Genomic DNA, 12,582 nt, shown 5'->3' on the forward strand with positions numbered 1-12,582 from the left:
ATATGAGTATGGCAGTCGTGACATGTAGTGTCAGGAATGCTCAAGCTGAGGCTGTTGAAAGAAACAGAGGACAGAAAAGGGGGGGGCAGGGAGGGATGCAGATGTATTTAGGCTACATTGTGAGAAAATGGAGCATAAAAAGGGGGTAGATAGGACCTTTGTTTTGGGGCAGATGGGATGATGGCTGACAAAAGAGAGAAGGCCCAGCTGGTCAACTATTGTTCGGTTTTCTGAGCAAAGGAGAATGACCTTTACAGTGACAATGACAGACCCAGAATGACTAACAGGTTACTGATATCCCAGAGAAGTAAAGAGATAGGAAGAGAGTCCCCAGCGCTGTTCTGAATTCAGGTCACCTCACCCAGCTCCTGAAAAACTGGCTCTGTCAAAAATCTATGGTGGTGAGTTCCCTGTGCAGCCACATCAGGACAACTCCCTTTTCCCTATTCCTGGAAGACAGGAGAGGTACCACAAGATGGGAGAAGGGCAAATGCCCTGATTTTCGAAAAAGAAAAGAGCAGTCTGCCAAGCTATAGGCCAGTGAGCTTGACTGTGACTATGGAGAAAATTCTAGAAGGGATCGTTAAAGAGAAGGTTGGTGAAATAGGTTAGTCAGGCATAGCCTGACTTCCTTAAAAACAGGCTGTGCCCAACTAACCTCAGGTTCTTTGTTCACAGGATGACTAGCCTCACGAGTGGACTGGAGCCTTTCAGGAGTCAATTGTTAAATTTTCTGCTCGAACATTTATACCTTGGAAATTGGCAAACCTCTTAATTTATCATTTTTGTTGATTGTCTAAGTGTAAGAAAGTGATGGAGAAAATGTCGATAATGCAGATTGAACTTAAAAGTGTGTCAAACATTCTCTCTCTCTCTCTCTCTCTCTCTCTCTCTCTCTCTCCCTCTCTCCCCATCCCCCCTCTCCTAGAGCTGGTTGTTAAAACATTGTCAGCATGTCTCTGACTATGCTGGTAGATGAGGGGAATTCTTGGGATGTCATTTAGATTTTAGCGAAGACTTTACTCAAGTATCTCATCCTATTCTTTTGGAGAAGATGAGAAGAGATGAATTAGACAATGAGACAATCAGATGGATTCAGGGTTGGTTGGATGGCTGGACTGAAAGAGCAGCTGGTAATGTCCAATACCAGCATGGCAGGAGGTCTCCAGTGGAGTGCCCTAGGGATCTGTGCTTTTTTTTTTCAGTTCCTTGGATAAAAGCATACATAGCAGCTTCATTAAATTTGTAGATGACACTAAGCTGAGAAGGAAAGCTAACATCAAACATGACAGTCAGGATCCAAAAGGATCTCAACAGACTAGAGCCTCAGGCTGAATCTAGTGAGATGAAAATCGATAGGGCTAAATGTAAAGTCTTTCACTTGGGTACAAAAAATCAGCTTCACAATTTGATTGTATCTGGAAGTATTGTTCTGAAAAGCATCTGAGGGTTTTAATGGGTCACACGCTCACTGATGTGGCAGCCCAGAAGAATGCCATCTTGGTCTGCATCAGTAGGGTCAGATCTTCCAAAACTAGGGAGGGGATATCATTATATTCTGCCTTTGTCAGACATGTATGGAGGTTTGTGTCCAGTTTGGGGAGCCATGGTTTAAGAAGGATGTTGAGAAGTTGGAGAGTATGCAGAGGAGGGCAGCCAGGTTGGGGAAAAGCCTTGGGTCCATGACATATAAGGATTGGTTGGTGGAGCTGGACATGTTTAGCCTGGAGGAGAGAAGACTCAGGGGAGAAGTGATAGCTGTGTTCAAGTATTTGCAGGACTATCATAAGGAGAAGGGATTAGCCTGGTTCTCTTTGGCCCCAGAGGGCATAACCTAGAGCCATTGGAGGAAGTTGCAAAAAGGCAAATTCAGACTGTTGATTATCGAGAAGAGCTTCCCAATCATAAGAGCTGTCCCAGAGTGGGATAAGGGCTCCTCAGAGGCCTTCCAGCAGAGGCCAGAAGATTACTTGTTGCTTATGTTATAGTGAGAATTCCTTTTGTATATGGGTTGAGTTAGAGGGCCTCAGAGGTTCCTTCTAACTCTCACATTCTGTGATTCTCTGAATCAAAACAAGCCACCCGTGAGAGCTGTTCAGCACCTTATTTTGTTATCTCTCAGATACTTTACCTAGAGTAAGTGTGGCTAATCTGTAAGCTCCATGAGGGCAGTACCATTTATTAACTTTATGTTTCCTCTAGTGCCTGGCACACAGTAAGCATTTAATAAATGCTTCTTGATTTGGCTTGTATACAATCAACACCTCAGAGTTTATTGAATTGATTTGAATAGTCCTTGATGAGTCAATGAATGAGTTTAAAAAGTGATTATTTCTAATTACTTAAAGATAAAAATACAAAAATGAGACAGTTTCTGCCCTCAGGGAGCTTATATTCTAATAGAGCAGACAGCACATATAGAGAAATGGGGGCTAGGCAGAAGGTTTTGGGGAGTCATCAAGATGGTGAATGGAACCATGGGAGAGTTAATGAGGAATGAATTGATGAGTGAAAAGGGGGGGACAAACTCTTAACTTGAAATGGGTAAACTGTCTCTCCATGTCAGCTGCATTCTCTCCATCTGTGTGCCAGGATTGGGCATTTGTACTTCTCCCCCAGGAAGCTTTGAATCCGTCCTCCGCGGGGGGAAAATGAGATTTCTAAGCCAAGAGTTGATTCCTTCTTCCCAGCCCCAGCCTAGGCATGCACATACTGTTATGAATAGCTAAATATTGTTATCTCTTCCCTATCTCCTGTAGTAACAAAAAGAAACCTTGGGAGAGCACCAATAGGAATTGGGTTTTTATCTTGCTACTTGGTTCATTCTCATTGCGCCATGGCCAGCTACCCAGGCCTTTGGCAAGTCCAGCTGGATTCCTTCTCTTAGGCCCCCATTTCCCTGCATCTGGTCCAGGACCAAGACTTTCCCGCTAGTGTTGCTGGGTTCACACGGTGGCAAGCATCATTATTAAGCCTAAGCTATCAGGCAGTTGCCTCTTTTGGACAGTGCCCCTACTTGTCATTTCTGTTCTCACCTTCAGTAAGAGCCACTGTTAAGGGCCTGATTGGACACGAGTCCAAGATAGAGCTGGGCTTGGGCTTTATTACCTATGGGGTTCAAGGAGATGATAAATAGTAGCTGATGTTGGCATAACACCTAAGCTCTTTCCATCCCTTATCTCATTTGAGCCTCATGATAGCCCAGTGAGGTTGGTATTTATTTTTCCCATTTTACAGATGAGGAACTTGAGGCTGAGAGAAATTAAGTGATTTAGCCTTGGTTGCTTAGCTAGCAAGTATCAAAGGTGGGATTTGAACCCAGATCTCTCCTGACTCCAAATCCAGCACTCTCCCTACTCTGCCAGGTGGTATAGTTGGGCAGGGCAGGGCAGCCTCTCTGAACCACAGTTTCCTCCCCCATAAAATAAGGACATTGGATTAGCTAGGCTTGGAGGTCCATTGTAGCCCCTTCCCCTCCCTAGGCCTCAGTTTCCTCCTTTGGTAAATGAGGAGGTTGGACTAAATAATCTTGAAAGGCCCTCCCAGGTCTAGATTGGAGGTCTTACGTGTGTCAATTCACATAACCTCTCTGGGCTCTAGTTTTCTTCTGTAAAATGTTGGGTTTGGCCTTGATGGCTAACCATCCAGGGGCCTTTTCAGTTCTGAGTCTATGATCCTCAAAGTCTTTTGGCAATCAAAAGCCAAGAGCATTGGATTTGGCATCCAGAGACCTGGCATCTTTACTCTTGGTTCTACCATTAATTATTTGACTTTGAAGTCGAGAAGGCTTAGTCTGTCCAACTTCCTGAATAAGTGGGTTGTTCAAGGCCAGGGGCTCTGAACCTTCTTTGTGTCATGAACTCCTTGAGCACTCTGTTGATCTCTTTTCAGAATCATGTTTCTCAGTGAATAAAATAAAATATACAGGATTACAAAGGAAACCCATCATATTTAAATACAGTTGCTGAAATATGAAAAAAAAAAAGTTCACAGACCCCAGGTTAAGAACCTCTGAACTAGATAGCTTATGTTTGGCTTGATTCGCTTGAAAATCCTCTGAGCAATTCTCCAGGGCCCAGCCTTCTTTGAACAGAGCACCTTTTCCCCCAGCCCCACACTCTTGGTTCAGCAGCTGAGGGTCTTTCCCCCTCTACCTGCCTGGTATCCCTCCTGGTGAGGCAGCTTGGCCGACACTACTAACTGACCCTGGTGATAGCGACAATGGTGAGGTACCCGCTGTCTCTTCCTCACTTGTCTTCCTTGGCTCTTTGAATGCAGTCACTGTGGGTGCACTTGTCTGGGAGGCAGGTGGGCAGCAGTGGCTCAGGAGGAGAGCAGAAGCAGCGTCTGTAGGCATTGGCTCTAAAAGGAGGCTGGCCAACTGTTGGAAGAATGAGGATAGAGGTGCCCATGGGGGTGCTGTACCAGATTTGCCCACATCTTTCTAACATATTTATTTTTGAATCTCTGAAGAGGAGGGAGCATTAGGAAGGGAAAGGAAGGGAAGAGTAAAAGGAGACTTTCTAAGGATTCTCAGTTAAGAGCTGGAAGGGACTTTAGAGAACACTTGGTCCCCCATCCTTTCATTTGACAGAGCAGGAAACTGAGGCCCAGAGATGGATGGGAAGTGACTTGCCCAAGGCCCCTTAGGTAATAGTGGCAAAGCTAGGTTTCAGGACGTGGTCCTCTGACTTGAAAGTCACAGCTTTTACCATGTTTACAAGGAGATGATGTTTCTCTATAACTTTGCAAGAGCCCTGGGTGCTAGCTGTCCAAAGGAGGTCCTGCGGTCTCCTTTCGGGCTGCTGGAGTCAGTCATTTGGCTGCTGCTACCTGTAGAGGCCTTGGAACTACTCAGGGCAGCATAATTCCAGTAGGAATCATGGCATCTCCAGTGGGGCTCAGGGCATAAGCAAACCAGGGCCCTTTATTCTTTGTTCAAGGAACTTTCCATTTCACTTCTTTTTCTTTTCTTATTTTTTTTTTTTTTGGCTAGACAATGGGGTTAAGTGACTTGCCCAGGGTCACACAGCTAGTAAGTGTTATGTGTCTGAGGCTAGATTTGAACTCAGGTCCTCCTGAATCTAGGGCCAGTACTCTATCCACTGTGCCACCTAGTTGCCCTGAACTTTCCATTTCAAATTGAGGGAAGGAACTGTTTCCTTCTTTGGCTTTGTGTCTCCACCCCACCCCTCCTAGCACAATGCTTGGCACATAGTAGGTGCTTAATTAGTCCCTGTTGATAGTTTGATTGATGTTACAACTGAAAGGTCAGATCACCTGGGCCAATACCCTCTCATTTGATAGTTGAAGATGATGGTGCAAAGAGGTTAAGAATACCTCAGGCCTTTTAACTCCTGACCATGATGTACCACAGGGCCTACCCCTGGTGTACCACACTGCCTGCTTGGCCAGCTGCTGTGATTAAGAAGTTGTAGGAAATGCCCCTATCCTCTTACTCTTCTCTTACCCCCCCCCCCCATACTTTGGTCCCATTCCTTTGCTTGCTGGGAAGTTTATTGAATGGTTGGGCCAGGCAGGACTTCTCTCTCTCTTTCCCTACCATGTCCATTTTGTGTTGTTGTTTCTCAGCTGGATGACCTTGATCCCTTCTCTGGGTATCACTTTGTAAAATGGGGGAGGTGGATCAGATGATCCCCTAGCTATTCTAATCCAGTGATCCCTCTCCAGCTTAAAGCTCACTGGCAAACACTGTTTCCTTGTCATTTTACAGGCAGGGAAACTAAGGCATACTAAGGGGAATAGATCCATAGTGGATGGGTGTGAGAGGGAGAGAGGGGGGAAGCTGCCCAAGAATCCAGGACCAAGCCAAGAGCATGCTGAACAGTGCTGGATTTGAAGTTAGAGATCATATAGGCAATCCCCTTCCTCACTTTATTTTACAATTAGAGAAACAGGTCCAAAGACAGGAAGGTCATGGGGTCAGAAATTTGAAGCTGAAAGGAACCATAGGGGCTATCTAATTCAACCCCCTCATTTTACAGATGAGGAAAGTGAGGCCCAGGGTAGGGTGGGGAGGGTTATATGACTTGCCCAAGGACACACAGAAGTGAGATTTGAAGCATGGTCCTCTAAGAACCTTTTCAGCCTGAAACCTATGATTCCATAAGGGTGGCAGCTCAGACACCTACCCACTGGGCCCTCACTTCCCTAGCCCCCTTAGGCCAGCCAAAAAGTGCAGCCTTTCTGTTACATAAGCCATCTTGGTTGGCCTACTTCACAAGGCCTTTTGTTGGGAGCAAAGCAGGTTTCCTACCCTGTCTGTGACCAAGCCTAGAGCCTGTTCTGGGGAAGCAAGAGGCTTGTGCCCAACTGGGGCAACTGAGGCTGCTCTTCCTAGGGCATTTCAGGCCAGCCTGAGGCACAAGACAGGCCTACCTTGGCTGCCCTGTTTCCCAGGCCCTGGGCCCTTCCCACCCTCTCCCTCTCTGGATTGTCTGCTGCCTCAGCCTCAGATGGCTTCATTTCTCCGTGGCTCAGCACATAGTGACTGCTCACTAGCTGCTGCTGACTGTCTCACTGACTGCCTGAAGTCAAGCCTTGGAACCAAGCAAACTTCCTCATCTTCCCTTCCCTTTTCTTCCCTACCCCAGCCCCTCCCGGGACGCCCATCTGCAGAGGATGCTGGGAACCTTCTTCAGGTCCCACCCAGCCCTTTTGTCTCTGGCTTTTGTGCACCCGTGGGTGCCTACCTTGGTAACTTGTGCTGGCCTGCCCCCAGTAAGGCCACTTTTGGGATCCTGGAATTCTTTTGAGAGCTAGGAGGGAACATAGGCTCTTAGATTTGGAGCACAAAAGGGCCTCAGAGGCCCTCTAGCCCAGTTCCCTCATTTTGCAGACAAGGAAACTGAGACCCAGGAAGAGGAAGGGACTTACCCAAGGCCATACAGCTAATTAATGGCCAGGCGGAGATTGGAACTTAGGTCTTCCACCTCCAAATCCAAGACTCTTTCAGTAATGAGATGCTGGCAGTGGAGACTGAAGGGAGCAACACGGAGAACGTTGAATGCATTGGTCTTGCCTTGGTGTGTCTCTTGCCAAGTGCTGGCAGGCCAAGGGAAATCAATGAGCTGGGTGGTAAGCATCTTCCACTTCCTGATGGGCTGTTTAGATGCAGATTTCTTCTCTGGGCTATAATGGCTCCTCAGGCACCACTTCTGATCTCATAGAGAATATCTGCCAAGGTCCTGTGTTGGAAGCCATGAGAGGAGCAAGTCTTTGGGAGGCTTGTCTGCTCGCCTCAGAGATGTTGGAGAGGAGAAGCTGAATAGTGCAGCTTGATGCTGGCTTCTCGCCATTCAGAGACTGTCTCCACGTTGTCGTTCTCTGTTTCATGGTCCTCTCCAGCTGAGACAGTCCCATGCAGCTATGCTTCTGTGTCCAAAGTCTCTTTTGGTCATACACACACACACACACACACTCACACACACACACACACACACACACACACACACACACACACACACAACGTCCCAAAAGTCTAAGACTTTCAGGGGCACCCTGTGTATAGAATAAATGTAAAAATGAATAAGTAGAAACTAGTTCAATCCAAAGTAGTTTGGGAGGTACAGCACTAGCTGTTGTGGGGATCAGGAAAGGCTTTAGAAGGTAGTGCTTGAGCTGTGACTTGAAGAAAGAGAGGGATTTCATGAGGTGGAGACAAGGAGGAAGTGCATTCTAGGCATGAGGGATGGCCAGAACAAAGACACGTGGAGTGGTATGTGTGAGGAACAGAGAGAACATCAGTTTGGCTGAATTATAGAAGGAGGAGGAGTATTGTCCATGGATGCTGGATGGATGGATTGGGGACAGGTTGTGTAGGTTTTAAAAGCCAAAACAGAGTTTATTTATATTTGATTTTAGAGGCAATAAAGAGCCACTGGAGTTGATGGAGGAGGGGAGTGACATGGTCAGATGTGCACCTAAGGAAAACCAGCAGTAGCAACACTGGATGATGGACTGAAATTGGGAGATGCGTGAAGCAGGGTGAATAATCTAGGTGAAAGGTAATGAGGGCCACAACTAAGATGGTATTTGTGCCAGGCACTCTGCTCAGTTCTGGGAATACAAAGACAAAAGTGAAACTCTCTCTGCTTTCAAGGAGCTTACATTTCTACTTATATAATCTATTCCCTTTTTAAAAAAAGTTTTTTTCCCCTCTTTATCATAGAATTATCAACCAACATACATTTCAGTATTCAATGAATTCAAAATAGGATTGAATAAGAAAATGTGAACTGATATAGTTTTTAAAAGCATATATTAAATATAACATAGTAATAAAATTGCCATATATTTGTGCCCTCTTCTGTGTATTTAAAACATGTTTTATTGATGCTAACTTTGGGAGGACCATCTGTATCATTACCCACTAACTCACCCACTCCCCAAATAAAAGACTTCTCTTGTAGTGGGTAGGTATAGTCAAGTAAAACAAATAAAGACATTGGCCATATCTGAAAATGGCATACATATCTCATTGTGCATCTCTGGTCTGTTATTTCTCTGCTGATAGGTGAGAGGCCTGTTTCATTCTGGGTCACTATTGTTTGGTTACTGCATTGATTAGAGTTCTAGGGTCTTTTCAAGTTGTTTTCCGCTGTTTTGGATATAATGTTAATTATTCTCCTGGTTCTGCTCATTTCTGCTCAATTCATACAATTCTCATCATGTTTTCCTGAATCTTGTCATATTAGTCATTTCTCCTGGCACACTAGTATACCATTCCATTTTCATATGTTGCAGTCTGTTTAACCATTTCTGAATTGGTGGGCACCCACTTTGTTTCCAAAAAGGACTGCTATGCATATTCTTGCATATGTGGATCCTTGGACTCCTTGGGGCATATGCCTAATCACAATATCTCTGGGTCAAAGGGTATATACTGAGAGTGACTTTTGGGGCATAGTTCTCAGAATGGTTGAGTCAACTTTATAACACCAGCAGCAATGAGTGTGTCTGACTCCTCACAGCTGTTCCAAGATTACTTCCCCCCCCCCATCTTTTTCATCATCATTATTAATCTGTTTGGTGTGAAGTAGAACCTTAGAGTTGCTTTAATGACCATTTCTCTTGTAATTGTTGATTTAGAACATTTGTGTACGGTGTTGAGTTTGTTTCTTTTGAGAATTTCCTTTGAGAATTCAAAGAATGGAGAATTCAAATCCTCCTTTTGCGAATTCCCTGTTTGTGTCCTTTGAACATTTATCTACCGGAGAATTGCTATTTTTCTTATGTACAAGTGTTAGTGTGATTTTTTTTAAGCATTCATACCACTAGGACTTTTGGGACACCTTGTATTTGTAACAATTCTTTGCATATCTTAGATATAGGATTCTAGAAATTTGCTGGAAGATTTTCCCCCAGTTGTTTCCTTTCTAATTCTACTTGTATTTTTTTTTTTTTTTTGCTTTCACAAAAGCCTTTCCATTTTATCACCTTTATCCCTTGTTTACTTAAAAATTCCTCTCCCAGCTATAGTTGTGAGAGGCATCTCCTTCCCATCTCTATTGCTTTAAACCATTTGCTGGTTTATATTTAGGACAAATATCCATTTGTAGTTTATTGTGGGATATGGTGTGAGATGTTGTTCTAAACCCAATTCCTGCCAGATTGCTTTCCCGGTTTTCCTCTAGCTGTTTGTGTCAGATAGGGAGTCTTTTCTTCAGTGAGTGCCACTCTATTCCTTTTCCCTGGGATCCAGTGTCCAAGCCAAAAACCATTTGAGTCATTCTTTTTGATACACCCTCCTACTGCTATCTTTTTAACCAAAAGTCAAACTCAGTTTGCCTTCTTTCCTCAGTCCTGTTTACTTTATGAGGAAGGAAATCACATCAGACCAAATTGAAATGAACCCACACTAACAACAATCACATAACTTGGACTCAGGAAGAAAATATCATAAGGACATTGGCAAATAGGTCCATTCAGATGAGTGGAACAAAGATGATAAAGGGATCAATGTTTAGTCTGGAGAAGAGAAGATGTAGGAGGGAATGGGCTTGTATCACCAGTGGCACTGGCACATAGTAAGGCTTTAATAAATACTTGTTGATATGGTATTTAAAGGGCTATCATGTATGAGGGATTAGCCTTGTTCTGCTTGTCTTCCGAGGGAAAAAAAAAAAAACAACTGAGAGCAGTAGGTGGCAGGCAGGTCCAGAGATGCTGAGAGAGAGAGACAGATGTCAGGTCAATGTCAAGGAAAACTTCACAATGATTAGAGCTGTCCAAAAGTAGAACACCCTGCTTTTAAAAGTATTGAGTTCCCCATCGTGGGGCAATGGTAGAGGTGTGAGAGGAGATGTTTGGGAAGGGTTTGAATCCAATCAATTAATTTTATTAAGTGCGTACTATGTGTCAGGCACTGTGCTAAGCTCTGGGGATACAAAAAGAGGCAAAAGACTATTCCTGCCCTCAAGGAGCTTATTATCTGTGCCCTTGGCCAAGTCCCTTTCCCTCCCAGAGGCTGCTTCAAACTTTGTAAAATGAAGGCATTGGACTAGATGATCTGTGAGATTCCTTCCCATTCCTGCTCTAGCATTCTGTTTTTAAGGATTCCTTCCAGCTCTTGACATTTTTGTGGTTGTATAAGCCTTTCCAGATTTGACCTTTGATATTCTAAGCCCCCTCCCAGCCCTGACTTCTCTGTTCTAAGCCCCCTCCCAGCCCTGACTTCTCTGTTCTAAGGCCCCTCCCAGCCCTGACTTCTCTGTTCTAAGGCCCCTCCCAGCTCTGACCTTCCCTGTCCTAAGGCCCCTTTCAGCTCTGACATCCCCTGTTCTCAGGCCCCTCCCAGCCCTGACATTCTCTGTTCTAAGAACCCTCCCATATCTGACCTTCTCTGTCCTAAGGCCCCTCCTAGCTCTGATATTCTGTTCTAAGGCCCCTTCTAGGTTTGACCATCTGTGGCCTAAGGTCCCTCCCAAGTTCTAGTCTGTTTTCAGGTCTCTCTCAGATCTAACATCCATGATCATGCCTTTCAAATTTGAGATTCTATTATTCTCTGACATATACACATTGACTACTTTCCCCTCCTGGGTAGCCACTGCCCTTTGTCTCAGTAATTCAGGGTCGTATGAAATCATTCCACATCTTTTGGGCCCCACAGACCATTAGCCCAAATCCATTTTTAGCCTCCATCAGCCAATACTCCAGTTCATCATGGGAACTATTATGTCCTTTGGGTGGTTCTTTTGGTGAGTTTAGATGATATAATCCCCAGTGGAAAAGAGAGTATCCTCAGGGGAACTGGCCTTTGCATGTTCATTTGGTCCCAACTGATACATTTTGGCTTTCAATGAAGGTTGGGTTGAATGAGAGCTATCTCTGTCCTCATTGCCTTCTTTCCCCTCCTCCTCCTCCTCCTCCCAGTGAAGGAGGTTACTGCTTGGGAACAAGCCACTGGGGTGTGCCTGGAGGTCTGAAGGCCAGGCTCAGTTGTTTAATGTGGAAAATAGATGGTACAAACACCCCCACCCCAACCCCCAACCCCTACTGCCTAGTGACTCATGGGGTATAGGCACCAACCAGAAATTCAAGATTTTGGTCGTGAAAAGAGCTAATATTTGCATCCTTTCTTTCAGTCCATTGAGAGCACTTGAATGCACTAATTATTCGGCTCAGAAATGAAATTATTTTGTTATGGCCAAAAGCAACAACCAGTCTCAGCCTGGAACCAACCAGGTGTGAACTACTAAGCTGGGTGGGAAGGGAGGGGAGGGGATGTCAGCCCTGCTGATTTGGGGTCTGGGATCGCTAAGCTCCTTTCAAAAGCCTTGACCTGGGTTGCCAGGGTGGGTTGGGGACATAGCAGTTGGGTGCAGCTTAGAGAAACAGACTGGTCTAGTTAGCTTTAAGAGCTCTGATGGAGAGGCTGGAGGTGCTCCTCACCCCAGTCTCCCCACTTGCTTGCTCAGGGTGTGACCCTGGGGCTGTCACACACACACACACACAGCACCGTTCTGTGCGTCATTTTCCTGAACTAAAGAATGGGGATCATCTGCGTCCTGCTGAATGATGAGGTAGTCGTGCTCGACCTGCCTCCCTCTCTCCCAGTGTAATGTCGTATAGTGGAGACAGCCCTTTGAAAGCCTATCAAAATGGCAACTTATTATTCAGCAGCTGATCACTGTTAACTATTTAAATACTGGTCCACACCAATTGGCCGCCTGGGTATAGGTCTTGCAGATCGATTTCTAGGCCCCACAGGGTGCTAGGCCATCTGTCTTAAGTGTTTTCTGCTGCACGGGGGAAAGGGTCAGAGAGAGATGGCAGTGGCCCAGGCTTTGGGGCCTACAATTTGAATCCAGTAACAATATACCACCTCCCATTCATTGAGGACTCCAAAGCCTATAAAGCACATTGCTTACCGTGGTATTGTGAGTTTGGTTCTCCAGAACTCCAATGGTTCTCTGATATCTCCTTTAATAATGAAGACCACAGCTTATCCGATGTGCCCATCCTGGGTGACTCGTGCCCATGTTCTTCCATTCCTTTGCCACAGGAGTCCATCCAATGTCTAGGGGCCTTTTGAAAGTTCTCCCTTTTGTTATGTATATT

At 45.2% G+C, this 12,582-nt stretch overlaps 1 protein-coding gene across 5 annotated transcripts in view; it reads left to right on the forward strand.

Moving 5' to 3' along the window:
* The window catches only part of ARHGEF9 (Cdc42 guanine nucleotide exchange factor 9), a 277,350-nt gene that overhangs the window by 162,469 nt on the left and 102,299 nt on the right, over positions 1-12,582 (forward strand). The window lies entirely within an intron of this gene.

This window comes from Vombatus ursinus, unplaced genomic scaffold, assembly GCF_900497805.2.
Source record: "Vombatus ursinus unplaced genomic scaffold, bare-nosed wombat genome assembly UNPS02004423.1, whole genome shotgun sequence".
NCBI classification, from domain to species: Eukaryota; Metazoa; Chordata; class Mammalia; order Diprotodontia; family Vombatidae; genus Vombatus; species Vombatus ursinus.